We start from the raw sequence: 15,642 nt of genomic DNA on the forward strand, positions 1-15,642 counted from the left end.
AAGTCTTTTTCTAGCTTTTATATAGCATTTAAGTTTTCATATTTTAGTATTAAATTTAATAAAAAAAACTCAGGCTGTTTCAGCATATTTTAGTGTAATTCAAGAATTTTGTTCTTTTCTTGTTTCAAAGAGTTGTTAATAAAACAACTAATTACCTATAAAACAAATTAAATTTTGCTTTAAACTAATTTGTGAAATATTATAAAAACAAGCATTTTATAGGGGATACTACTACTGACCATCTTCAAAATCTGATTGAATTTACTCATTCTCACAAGGCTCAACTTCAAAAAGATACTGAAATGCAAGGTAAGGATTTTAAAGTCTCTTAAGTTGTTTAAAGAAAGAAACAATTTTTTTTTGTAGTTTTTTTGTAAATTCATATGTTCAACTGTGTTTTTATTTTTCAACAATATTTCAATATGATATACTGATAACCGAAAGGTATTTTCGTACACTAAACTTTACTTTTTGAGCGCTTTTTATCTTTTTATAAACAATATAAATGATCAAAAATTAAGTATTTTTATTGTTTTTGATTTTAATACAGTGAAATTTTAAGGAATAATTTTTTAACTTGTACATACCTACAATGATATTAAAAAAAAATTGAAAAAATTAAAAAGCAAATTATAATTAAAAATATAATTTCATGATAGATCTACAATTTCACAAACGATATTTTTGTTCTTTTTAAATATATGATTAATTACAAAAAAAAAAATCTTTTATTTCTGATTTCATGATCATGTGTATTTGTTTTGTTGTTGTCAAAAGAAAGTTTGCAAATAGCTATTTTAACTACATGGTTTTGAAAAACTTAAATTATGCTACAAAGTAATTTAAGTATTGTATTTATTTTTTTGAATTATAATGGTAACATTTTAACATGGTTTTTATACACAATTTTAAAAATCTAGCTTGTTTTTGTATATCTTTGAATCTAAAAAGTTTAGTTAAGTTATCGTATACTTTTGATACTTCAAAAATAAAATAAGTTTCAAAAAATAAAAAGTAAAAAACACGACTTAAAGCCTATTAGAAAATGATGAACATTAAAATAAAATATTATTCAGTTCTTAAAATATTTTAATTACCATGTGTAAAACTGCAAATTTTAATATTAGAAAATTATGTTTAAAAGATGTCTTAGTCCTGTGTTAATTGAAGCCTTCTGTATTTTTTTATTCAATTAGTTTTCGATAAACTCCAATTAATTTTTAATATCAAAACTTATTTTAACAACTTTGTTTTCTTTATAATATCAATTTAATGCCATTATTACTAAACCAACATTACAACTACGCATTACACTGTTTTTGAAGTTATTTAAAAGATTAAAAAAAAGTTTAAACAATCTGAATTGTTTTTAATATAAATAGTTATTGTTTTAAAATACCGATTTGTTCACAAAAAAAATTCTACATTTGTTTTAAATTAAACAACTATTATCAATATTCAAATAAGTGTTGTATTATATTAAAAAAAAACACTTTGTTTACTTTTACTATAACAATGCACATAAAAAAAGTAAGTGGTATGAACAAGTTATTTTGCTATGTTGTAAGCAAGTTTTCTTACTGTATGGTACACTTAAGCTTTCTTGACGCATCAAAATATTTTAACCTACTAGAAGCAAGTGATTTCTTAATTCTAAGGGGAGCAGGAGTGTGTGACTCAATTCCTTCAAACTCCTGTTTCACCGGTATTAACACCGTTTGAGTCTAATGTAACCTTTACTACAAAATCAGGACCTTGATGACGTACATTGTCCTTGGGTCGGGCCGGGTAGATTTTTCTACCAACCATTGAAAACATTTGTTTTAATATTTGTTTAGACTGGCTTGTAAGACCATGTAAACATTCTGTTTTTAGCGTCAATCTCCCTGAGCCATCAATTCTCACTACAAACTGCGGTAATGTGGAAGCTTTTCCATAACTATTCTACTTCTGTCCCATTTACGTGGATAGGCACCGCTTCGGTTCTGCAGTAAACACCTACTGCGAACATTCACAGGTTGCAACTTCCATGCATTATAGTTGATGGCTTCCACATTTATAATGAATCTTGTAAGAAGTGCCTTATTTTTTAGGTTCTATGCTTCTCTCCATTAAGGACGCACAGCAGGATTAGAAAATTTATTCAGCTTGTTTAAAAATAAGAAATTATCTTGCAGCTGAAGTCCGTATATAATTTAAGCTGGGGAGACTTGACATTTGCTGTCAGGGGTATTTCTCAAATGATAATTGTACCTAGAAATTTATCACTATGTAGGCTACCTGATTCGTTAACACTAGACTTTAGAAGTCCTTTGCTTGCTTTCCATCATCAACTTCCGCTCTTCTGTTCTTGGAAAAAATTATTTTGTTTAACTTAACAATAATTCTAATATACCATCGCTCGATATCTCCTCAGGAACTCAAAACCATGAAAATAGGTCTGAAGGGTTTTAAGCAATCCACAAGAACCTTTTTGAGAGGTTCCACAGGGTGTAGAAAATACTTCTGACCAGCCTGACAATATGTCACCCACTAAAATTGTTTTTAACAAGCTGGAAACAAATTGCAAACATCTTTTATAATGGAATTTTAAGAGGATCACATAATTCCTGTGGTAAGGATGGTAGGTAGGCTTCTTAGATTATTTCCAGATTGGCTTTATTGTCCCTTTGTTTGAACTCAAAGCTTTTGTCTTTTTTCTTTGGTTTTCTATCGGGTATGCCACCTGGATACCTTCCTTGCATGTGTTGGCATGAATTTTGCCAACTGTAAACTTTTGTTTGCTTCTTCTCCAAAACTTAGCTTCTCATTGGGGACCTGTAGGTTACATCATGTTCAGCTTAATTTGATATTTTTATTTCAACTTCGCAACAACTTTAGAATGCTTAGGAGCCAGCTATGAACCAATAGTGGAAAAATCTCAATTGATAATTAGGAGGTCAATCAATTTTTAATATGAAAGAAAAAAATAGTTACTGAACCGCTGACAAAGATAATATGATTGCAGCTGATTACTTCTTATTCAAAAATGTTCTACTAAAAGTAGCACTGAAACCTTTCAAAATGTTTAGGGTAATTTTACTAGCGACGGGAATTGTGATTGATACACAAAATTAAACATTAAAACCAAAACCAGCATCTTAAAAGTTTTTCCATCCCTAACAATTTGACTGTGCACCAGTGTCAGCTAATGCACTTACCACAAAAACTTATTTGTGCTGTTATTAGTAATTTTAATTAGTACACTTTGATGGTCGGAGGGTTTGGTTTTGCGTATTTTTTTCTTTCAAACATAATGATGTTTAACATAATCCGCTTATTAGCATGTAAAAACATAACATAGGTATCCTGTTGCAAACAGAAACTACCATCTTGCATTTGAAAAGCATTAACCTTATTTGAAAGTTTGCACCAACATGACAAAGAGTATCTGAGGTTTTAAATTCTGAGTTCCAATTTATTTGAATGGATAAAATGAATTCTTACTGCACTGACAAGGACATACTGGGACTTATTTCCCACATTGAGACATAAGTAATTCAGACGTTAAAAGGAATATATCCCTGACACAGTACGTAAGTTCTCCGTTGCATGCCTACCGGTTTCCTCGCTTTCAAAAATTGAAATTATATTGAATATATATATATTCAGATAAGATATCCGAGTGCTAAGAACTTTACTCCTAATATTATCGTAACTTTCCACTGCAAGCATCACGTATTTATTGCTTCTTCCGTATAACTTGTCATATTCTTCTTGCCACATTTACACTCACTGATTGTTGTTAAATTACAAGTTTCTGCTTTGCTGCGAAACAGATTATAATTTTTTATAGAATAGACTTTTTAACAGCGGTTCTTAAATTCTTTTTTAGTTTTTACCATGTTTATTAAGATTATTACCAAATTTACCCCCAGCTTACAAAATAATTTTAAATTTTGAGGAAAAAACTAGATTTTATGAACTTTAAGGTTATTAAATATCAAAATCATAAAAATTATTTAGTAAAATTATATAGTGTATTTAACTTAAAAAAAATTACAACTAAACACTAACTATTAAACTACAGATACAATTCATAAACATTAAATTTCATATAAATAATAAAGCAAATTTATCCCCTCAATAAAGAGAATTCACCCCAGTGAGTAAATTAACCCAAGTTTAAGAACCGCTGCTTTGCAATAGAAGTTTGTTACTTTAACAAACTTTGTTTAACTTATTGGATATTGTTTTCCAAGTTTTTAATTTAAGTCACTAAAATGCTTTTTCCGCTAAACTTACTTTTTCTGATCAAGTTTTAGACAAAATTTAAATTAGTTTGGTTACATTACTTATGCAGTAGATACTTATTACTAATTTTTAACTATAGTACCTATAATATTGTCAACAATATTATTCAAAATCTGTATATTTATTAAATTCTATAATAGTTGTTTATCAAAATAAAACGAGTTATGTTGATTATATTTATTTTTATAAAATTTTTTGATATGCCTTTTTTAATAAGTATTTATTAATAAAAATAATTATTAACTGATAATACAGTTGTACAAGTTTCTGATTTAAATAATGATCAAAAAACTACACAATCAGTCGATCAATCTTCTAGCTCTACTAGTCAATGTAAGTATTTTATTTAATTAATAAAAGTAATGGAACGGGTCAGAAAAGCTCGGGCGCCACTTTAGCATGTAATGACACTTAAGCATAGAGTGCGTTTTAGCGTGAAGTGACACTTTAGCACAGAGTTACTCAAGCACCAATTGATATTTTAGCACGGATTGACACTTTAGCATGTAATGACACTTAAGCACAGAGTGACACTTTAGTGTGAAGTGACACTTTAGCACAGAGTTACTAAAGCACCGATTAATATTTTAGAACGGATTGGCATTTTAGCATGTTATGACACTTAAACACAGAGTGACACTTTTGCGCTGAGTAACACTAAATCACGGCGTCACTTTAGCATGTACTGACACTCTTTTATTTTATGCTTTCTTATTAACTTACTGTTATTTTTAAAAAATATAAAAAATAATTATGTAATATTTAAAGTAAAAGTTATCAAGCTGTAAAAATGTTACAAGCAAGTTTCAACTTTTTGATAATAAAATAATAGTAGTTTTACAAATAGTAATTTTACGAAAATAAAGCTTTAGTTCCACCCTTGTAAGCCAAGCAAAATTTTTGAAAACATTTTACGTAAAAAGTTGTGTACTACAAAGTTTAGGAACATTTAGATAAGTATCTAATAACTTTAACTACTGTTTAATTTACCAACTTGTTGCTTTCTATTACTTATTTATATTATAAAGTATACTTCTTCTGAAAAATGTTTTATAACTTATTGCTACTTACAAGTGATTTCTCAAAGTATAGTTTGTAATTAATTTTAAAAGGCTACCAGCTTTGTCTTACAATTTACTCTTTACTTAATTATATTTTTAAATAAAAACAACTTTGGTAGATATAATTTCTCTTGGATTCACACTTTGAAGTGCCTAAAATGCCTAATCAAGAAGATGCCGACTGTATTAATTTAAATTTTATACATTTTTTAGAATATATTCTTAATTAGTATTTAACTTAATTACTTAAAAGTACTTATTTTGCTGAAGTGTCACTCCGTGCAAAAATGACGCTGTGCAAAAGTGACACTTGGTGCTAATGTCTTACTTCGTGCAAAAGAGATGCTGTGCTAAAATGTCATTCCGTGCTAAAATGTCACTCTGTGCAAAAGAATCACTCTGTGCTATAGTGACGACCCGTGCTAAAGTGACACTTTGTGCTAAAGTGTCATTCTGTGCTAAAGAAACACTCCGTGTTTAAGTGTGCTTTTCTGACACCTACCCAAAAAAATTCATTAAATCGCAACAAACTCAGTTTAACTAGTTAAATTTCAACTTTTTTAATATTTAACAAAAAAATATTTATAAATTCATCTTTAGTGTTCAGAAACTATAAAACTTTATTCTTTTCTTATATACCAGAACTAGAAATTTATTGAATAATTTTTAAAGTTAAAGCTTGTGGTGTAATCACATTTTTAGTGTTATATTCAAGCTGTTTATGAGTAGTTGTGTGGATCTTGTCACATAGATTTCTTGTAGTTTTAGTTATGAATTGTGCTAAGAATTCATCTAAATATACTTTTTAGGTTTCAGTGAAGTAAGAAGGACTTACAAGTGTACTATCTGCCCTGGCGACAAAAGTTTCAAAAATAAAACCCAGTTGGTACAACACTTGCTAAATCACAATAGCTTAAATAATGAAGATAAAATAGCACAAAAACCCGATCCACCTTCAAGCTATAATTATGAAGGTAAGATATATATATGAAGCTTTTACAATAATGCTCTAAAAAAATTTGAGTTAAATATTTATTTAGAAATATTACAAAAACTAGTTTTTTACTAATTTTTTATATATTCTGCTACATATAAACTGAAGAAAATCGTTCGTATATTAGCAATTTTTATAGACCTTTACAAGTGTTATACATTTGATAGCGTAACTTTGATATTAAATTGTTTATAAGATAGTTGAGGTATAATATATCATGTTTTAGTTTTGTCATTAATTTAAGAACATATGCATTTTGAAAAAGTTTGTTTTGCTTATTGATATAAAAGTTATTTTTCTAAACTATGGATGAAAATTTAATGGTGAATTTTTTTAACTACTCGTGTGCGCGGCTTAATTTTACTTTTATTTTAATTAAGTAGAATTTAATTTTGTTAAAAATAGTTTTTGATAAGGTATACATATATATTGCCCTTTTTTTTTTGGTTTAGTGATAAAGTCTTGTCTGTTTTACCTATTTGAAAATTTTAAAAGTAAAAACGTCTGCAACTAAATTTAGCATCGAATTTTACTTTGATCTACGTAATATTTCCCATTTATTTATAGTATGTGTTGTTGTCTTTAAATCCTTTCTCGTTTTTATAGCTTTTATATAATATTTTATTGTAGTGTGCTATCATATTTATTTAGATATACTTGTACAACTATATTACACTTTTGTTTGTATTGCGACTGTATAGATGTTTTTATATGGATGGTTTTCATCAAAAACTGTACTAATTAAGTAAATAAATGGCTTTCCTATCTTAGAACCTGCATTTAAAACAAATGATGGATTCAAAACGTTAGATCTATTTTTCTTTCATTGATTTTTGATAAAAAGGTCTTGTCACATTTTAAGTTAGTTATGCCTGTAACAAGCTGAAATTAATACTTTTTTTATTTATTTTTTAAGAATTTTAATAAATTTTCATTATTAGAAAGTATTTTGAGTCTTTGATTAATTATTTCAGGTAGTTGTTTTAGTACTTGTTAGTTGTGATTTAAATAGTTACTCATGCAAAACGTAATTAACTTGTATAAAAATTAAAAGTTTAACAAAAACTACAGATAATAAAATTTAATATACAATTTTTAGTCTAGCATAATTATAAATAAGTTAGCTAAAGCATTATAACTTTCTGAAAAATTTTACCAATTAACAGACAAAGTTAAAAAGCTAATAATACACTCACGAGCGTTAACTTAGCTCGTTTAGCATTTTTTGCAATAATTAAAAAATGTCCAAGTTTTAGATCTAATTATGTTCCTTATCTTTAAAGCAAGCTAAGATTTTTTTAATTCTACAAAACGCTCCTTTGCCTTTAATTAAAAAAAAATCCATTGGATTTGGGTTTGACTTTTTGAGTGGGCCCCTTAGAAAAAAAGTTTTTTTTTGGAACTTTTACTCTAACGAATGTTATTCAAATCTATAATTATCTAATATAATACTTTTAGTTTGATGTGTTCTCAAGGGTTGTCCAAATTTTTAATATTTTAATAATATATATTTCCGATTGTAAATTTCAAAAACCTTCAAAAAAAAAACTTATTTTAAAGCACTAAAATAAATGATTAACGCTTTTTTTAATAGCTGTCTTTATGTAAGATATGACCTATGTACGTTTTACTAAAATAATCATTGTTTTGAAAATGAAGTTTTTCATAAGATAAATATACGTAACTCTTGTAAAGAAGTCTTAACATATAACAACTAAGCCTGGGAATAACTAAGTTCATATCTATTATTTAACGGTAGTATGGGTTCTTTTAATGAAGAGGAATTCGGCGTTTTAATAACAGGCATATTTTTACTAAATGAGATAAAAAAAAGTAAATGTTTTACAGATTTTTAGTTGGATTATAAAGAAATGACGGATCATATAAAATAAATCACCCAGATCAGCTGAGAATATTGCTAAATACTTAAACAACAGAACTTGGATTGTTTTAAAGAATTTATTTGATATCTCATTTAACATATTAAACTCAAGTTACAAACCTTACAACAAACCAAACTCACAAATGTCATTTTTAAACTACAATTCTAATCATCCCTGACAAGTACTAAAACAACTACCTGAAATTAATAAATAAAGACTCAAAAATTGTTTAAAACTAAAGAATTTTCAACAGTTCAAATAATCACTACTAAAAAGCGTTTATATAAGCTTTTTACAAACTTAACTTAAAACATCTAAAAACCCTTTTATAATAAAACAACACAAAAAAAAAAGAAATGTTATACTTTGGAATCCACCATCTAATTTAGCTGTAGGTTTTAAAACAAGCAAGTAATTTTTAAATTTAATTAACACATTAATTTGACGAAACCCATCAATAAAAAACCCATTTATACAATAACAACGCAATCAATATATCTTACAGTTGTACAAGTAATTAAAAAAAATCACATTATAACAAAACACTAAACAAAAACTATCAAAACGATAAAAGCATCACAAAAAAGATAAATTTTACAACTGCCGTAAAATACCCTGACTTTTTAAAAATCGATGCATAAATTCTATTATAATCTATAGATAGGTAGTACGAACAATAAAACCAAGCAAAACGTGGGATCTAAGAAAAACAGTTTAAAAATATATGGGAACCATAAATCTCTGTATAAAAGTATAAACAAAAGGCACATAGCAGAACTGGCAAAATAATTTGGAATATAAAAGACAACAACACAGACTTTAATAAAAAATGGGAAATACTAAGCAGAACACAGCGTTAATTCAATACCAAATTTAGTTGGAGATTTTTATTTAAGAAAAAAAAAGATGAAACAGATAAAATTAAACTAATTTACAAAGAAAAAGGCGAAATATATGTATACATTATTAAAGATTGTTCTCAACAAACTTAAACTTAATTTAATTAAAATAAAAGCTTAATTTTGCCGCGCACACGAACATTTTGAAAAAAAAATTAAAAGTTATTTTCGCTTCTCTATAATAGTAAAAAGTCTTATGCATTTACGAAAACAACTCCGTATGCATTAGTTCTTAAATTCACGGTTTCAACAAAATATATGTAGGATTGCTGGAAAAAAAAAATACAGTTTAACAACTAAGGTAAAAAAACTGGAAAAAATTTTTTTTCGGAAGTTTGAAACGCAAAAAACTGGAGTTTCAAACATAAATCACTAAAAAGTCTGAAACTTAAAATTTCTACATTATTCAAGTATCGAAATTTCGAATAAATACAAAATTCAGTCATAAAGGATAAAAAATGTTTGTATCAATAAAGTTTTTTTATTAAAAAAACATATATAAATTTAATTTACAGTATCTTTACAATTTTTTTATACTAAATTAAGCAGTTTTCTCTAACTTAAATTTAATTTTAAACTACAAATTGACCAATACCTTTTTTAACCTGAAAGAAATCAAAAAAACCTTGAAGAAATTAGCCAAAAATCTTTGGTGACCTTGTAAATTAAAAAAAAGAAAAACAACGTATGTTAAATTTCAGCTAGGTTTAAAATATTTTAACATTAATGCTTCGTCATAATATGTAGAACATTTGTAAAGCTCTAAATTTTATACAAAACTGCTAATGTAAATAAAATTATGAAGATTATAGTGAACAGAATGTATAAAACATATGCAAAAATCTGGTTTTTTTAATAATTATCTAGATAAATATATTTATAATTTAAAGTATTTTATCATTATTTTTTAAGGTTACTTGCATTTTTTATATAAAACTAATGATAAAAACGAACAAAAGTTTGACTAAAATGTAAGCTTCATAGTTCATACTGATTTATCTCCTTAAATGCATATAAAAACACTTTTCAAATAACAAACTTTTTTCTTAAAACTTAAATTTTTTATATGTTCTAAAACTAGAAAACTATCATTTGTTTGTTTATATTTTGATCAGTTTTAAACAGTTATAAATTTACAAACACACAAATAATTTCACTATTTGGTTTATCATCAAAAATAAGCTGACATTTTTTCTTTCAGGTGGCAGATCCGAGCAAAGCAAAAAGTATGAATGCCCTGTTTGTGGGGAGAACTTTAATTCCTCCTATACTTTATACTCTCACGAGAAGAGAATCCACGAGAAAATACATCAATGTACTTTTTGCCTGAAGTTTTTTGAGAACAAGTACAAACTTGATATCCACAAAAGAACGCACACGGGTGAGAAACCTTACTTGTGTTCTATTTGTGGAAAAGGGTTTGCTCAAAAGATTACTTTGCAATTACACCAGGCAAGTCACAGTGATGAGAGAAAATTCAAGTGTAGTATATGTCCGGATGGCAGATCCTATAAAATTAAACAAGATTTAACTAGGCATATGAGACGTCATTATAAGCAGTGAACTTTCGTGTGTAAAATGTGAAAAACTTCATCTAAACATATATAAAATTTTATTGCAAACCTACTTTCTTTTTATTGTATAGAATGACGATGAAACTTTGCTACGTCAGCAGACTTTAAAAATTAGAAAAAAATAGTACTAATAAACTCTCTTTTTTATTATATGCTAAGTAAGAGGTAATTAAATGATGAACAAATACTTTTTTGTTTTTAGTCTTTGGCAATTGTTTTATGTTGTGACAATCTGCTAAAGTTATTAAAAGTTAAATTACTTTTAAAAAACTAGTATGATCTCTTTTTATCTAAGTATTTTTTTTTATGTTAAATATTTTTATTTTAATAAGTAAAAAATTATTATATAGTTGGTCTCAAAACATTTTCTCATTTTATTGAGTATTAAGTATGTAAAATCTAATAAAAGAAGTAGCAATTGTACTTGTTGAACGCTTGTTGTTATAACCAAGTAATTCATAATAACACAATTTTTGGTTTTATGATATTGTATAATGCCGTACTTAAGTTAATAACAGATCAAAGGTATAACTTGGCTAGAAAAGCTTGACTTCTGTTGTTTTCAACTATAATAGAGTTTTTAAAATTGAGTTTTTATTTAAAATATCATTGCAAAATTACTAAAGTAAATAAAATTCTTAAGCAAAAAATAATTTTAGACGCTAAAAGTAAATATAATTAGCTTGTATTGATTAATTTCATTTTTATTTTGTTTTTTAACTTAAAAAAGACAGACTCTTTTTCAACATTAATTCTACAAGCTAGATTACCTGTCTTTATAATAAAATAGTTCATTAAAAAAAAAATTTAATTGATTTGTGATCTATTATTAATGGAAAATTAATAACTAAATCTAATAGTGCCTTTCAGATCAATTTTTGTTCAACTATTTTATTGAAAAGCTTCAGTATAGATTAAAATATGGTCTACTACAATTTTAAATTGAATACCATCATATTTGACAAAGCCTTATATTATATCACTTAAGCATTTTACTTTTTTAGTTTAAAAGAGTAACTCTTTTGGTTAACCCTCAAAGTAAAATTTTACTCTTTTGTAACCAAAATGCATTTTCCATATAAATTTTTGCTGCCAGTACATTATTAAACCTAGCTTAATTTTTTCGATTTAATTGTTTTTTATCACTGAATTACTTTTTTATTGGGAATAAAAGTAATTAATTTAAATATTTATAGTCAGTGATAAGTTTTTTAAATTGTAACTATAGTTGAATTATTCCATAAATTAGTAAACAGAAGAAAAGTATAATGACAATTCCCACCCGAAATCATTTACCACCCGATCAAATCCCACTCGGTCGAATCCGAGGATTGCTTCCGACCAAGGGTTAGGAGTAACATAGATAGTAAAATAACAGAAATACTAAAAATTAAAGAAATAAATAAAAGAATTGGCAGGGAATTGTGCGCGAATGGAATTTGATCGGGTAAGAGCTGTCAGTATACCTTTTTTCTGTATACTTACTAATTTTGGGAATAATTAACTTATAGTTACAATTATGGTGGCGTTTCTTAATATTATTTAACTTTTTATAAGTTTTCTTGAATTTCCAGATTTTTTTTACAAAAAACAAGAAAAATTACCATTAAACTTTTTAAAAATCGTTTTAAGTTGTTCATAATGTCTTTGTTTAATAATCGGCTACATGTAAAAATAACTTTCAGCTTAAAAATTTTACATCGAATTATTTGGATCAAAGTTTTTTTAAATCATCTAAAATTTTGCATAGGATAATGTTATGATTTTTGCAAAGCATAAAAAGTTTTCCAGCCAGAAACTTAGTAGTAGCTGTAAAAATAAGCATCCTAATGTAAAACTAACAATTACCATTTTAATCAAGTTTCAACTATTTGCGTTCAATAAAACCAATATACTATAGACTAGGGGTGGGCAACGTACGGCCCGTGGGCCGGATCCGGCCCGCAAAGTGAAAATGACCGGCCCCCAAACCTCTTTTAAAATTTAAACGGAATCCGGCCCGCGAGTAAATGATCCGGCCCGCCAAGTATTAATCCGGCCAACCAATATAAATGTTACAAAATTTGTAAAAAACCTTTTTAATTTATTTTAATAAAACAAAAATTCTGTTCTTTGCCAGATGTGTAGTGAGTTGTTTTTATACTTGTTTAGAAAAGTAAAGAAAAAATATTTTTAAACATTGACAATTATTTTCGGTTAAACTGCTCAACATTAATTTTTAATAAAATTTGTTAAGTTGAGACTACAATTTAAAATCTTTTCTACTATTGATTTTTTTATTTATGACTTTTCGATTAAGGTTTATGGTTAAGATTAGTGATGACCAATTGATGTCAATAGTTTCACTTGATAATGAGTTTCTAATTAATTAATAATATACTTCCAGGTTTTAAACAACTTGTTAAAAACTTTGATGATCCACAAATGTCTCATTGAATCTTTTTAGTGTAATTATTCTTTCTAAATTCTTTAACCTTACATTTAAAATATAATAGGACAGTTTTATATGTTAATTTTTCGTTCAGTACTATTTTCATTAGTAAAACTGATCCTTATCTAAAAGTCTGTTAAATTAATATGGATATCATGTTCAATTATTAATTAATCTCATTTTTATTTTAGTATTTAGTTATTTTATGTTAGAAGTACAGAACTTAGTTAAGTTTCATACATATAGACATTACTGTTTGATATTTTGAACGTAAAAGTAGTAGAATTTTAAGCCAAAGTAGGATTTTATCTAGGTTTAACTGTTTTTGAAATATTTTGATATGAAAATTTAAATCAAACATATAATTGCTTTTAGTGTTTTTTGTTGCTTTTAGTAGATTTTATAGACAGATTTTTATGTATTATTGAACGAGCCAAAGTTTGTCAACTTGAAAATATGACCATGAAACTAGTTGTTTTGTTCGAGACTTTATACATTTGAAAACAAACATTTTCGACCATAAACATTAACAATGATAAGCTAATTTCAAACCTAATCGGTATTTCAGTGCACTTGCAGAACTTCCCAAACGGTCATGTAATTGGATTTAAACAACTGTACTATATGATTAACCTTAAGTGTTTCATCAAGATCTTTCAATTTTAATTGTTCGCTTTTTATGGTAAAACTGTTTATTATATCAGAATTATTTGTTGTTTGGTTTCTTTTATACGTGCAAAAATATGTGATGAAGCTTTATTAGCTTGTTTAAATTAAAAAGTTTATTTTTGTAATGTTATTTAACTTCTGAATATTATTACTAATGAAAACTTCAGCCAAGGATTCCAAAATTAGATAATTTCGGATAGTTAACATATTTTAATGTTTTAGCTTGAAATATTAGGCTCGAGTATTTTTTAGTAAGTAAGTTAATGTTTTTATAAGACTAACTAGTATTAATTCGGTCCAGATTTATAATAAATATAGATTTATGGATATTTAATAAAAATTAAGACAAAATTTCATTCTTGAGAACCTTGTTAATTAAAACATTGATTCAAAATTCTGAAAAACCTGATCAATAAACATCCAGCCGGATCAAAATCTTTTTCAAATTAGGTTCCATTCGGATCCGGATCTTTGTTTAAAATTAGTGTTTAGCCGGATCAGGATAATATTTTCAAGTTAGGATCCGGATCTAAAAAAGGATCCAGCTGAATCCGGTAGATTATTAACTCGAAATGCTCCGGCCCGCTGAGGACTATTTTTTTTGGATCAGGCCCGTCAACTATTTACGTTGCCCACCCCTACTATAAACCATAAGTTGCAATATAACTAAATTTTAAATGTAATAACTATGTATCTTATTAAAATATTTAAATTATATTCTTTAATACATAAAATATAAAAATAATATAATAATGTTACGTGAATTTTAAGCCAAGTCGCTAGCTGAAAACTATTTATTAAGGTTATATTGTTATTAAAATGATGAGAAATTTTATTTTTCATCGAAAAGAACAAATAATATTTCTCTGGTTGATACAACAAATAATAAAGATAGATCTGGTAAGCTATTTGTATAATTATTTTTTAGTTGTTTCTTTTTGTAAAAATGTTACCTCCTATACTAAAAAATAAGTTTTTTGTATTTTATAGACATTTCGAAAAGTTCTTTAATTTCTATGGATAAATATTTTCCTTGTAATTGTTTGATATATATATATATCAATTCAGAACAAGATTCTTCTACTGTAAAGACACTGAATTTGAACTCAAAAACTCTGACTTGCTACAAAGCAATGAAAAACGTCGTGATAACAGGGCGGGTAAGATTGGTGCTTTGTTTAACATTTATAAGCATAGTTATGTTAGTTTTTTATATTCACTTCATTTTTTGTTACATACTAACATTCTTCAAAAATTTATGAGGTAAAAGTTTTCAAACCGATTTAGTGTGTGTAGTTAATTGTTTTATAATAGGTCAAGTTTAAAAAACAAGTGGCATTTGTACTAGTTACTTATAAAAGTACGAAATACATCTGTAAAAAGACCAAGTTTTACTTATTTTTTTTGAATTTATATAGCAAAAATGAAATACACTTTTTCTGCTTTAATTAGTTTAAAAGTACATATTAAAAAAAAAGTATTGTTAAGTTTCAAACTCGTCTAAAAAATGTTAATTAAAAACTTTGTTGGAAAAGATTTTTGGGAATTGTCGGAACAACGCTAAATTTTTAACAACCAACCTGCTTGGTTGAGAAAACTCAGAACTAGTTTTGCCTACTTAAAGTACAAACTTGAACACTTAAGGAAAATAGTTTATTAAATTATTAGACTATTTATTCAAGTTTTAATCATCTAAGACTATATCTTAAAACTAAATCACGTTATAAGTTATATGTTTGGTATTTTACGACTTTTTTTAATCAAAATACGTTTATAACAACGGTTCTATAACTTTTATTTATATTCACAAAGGTAATTTAAAATAATAAAAAAAAGTT

This window comes from Thalia democratica, chromosome 5 (genome assembly GCF_965202585.1).
Source record: "Thalia democratica chromosome 5, ktThaDemo2.hap1.1, whole genome shotgun sequence".
Taxonomy (NCBI): Eukaryota; Metazoa; Chordata; class Thaliacea; order Salpida; family Salpidae; genus Thalia; species Thalia democratica.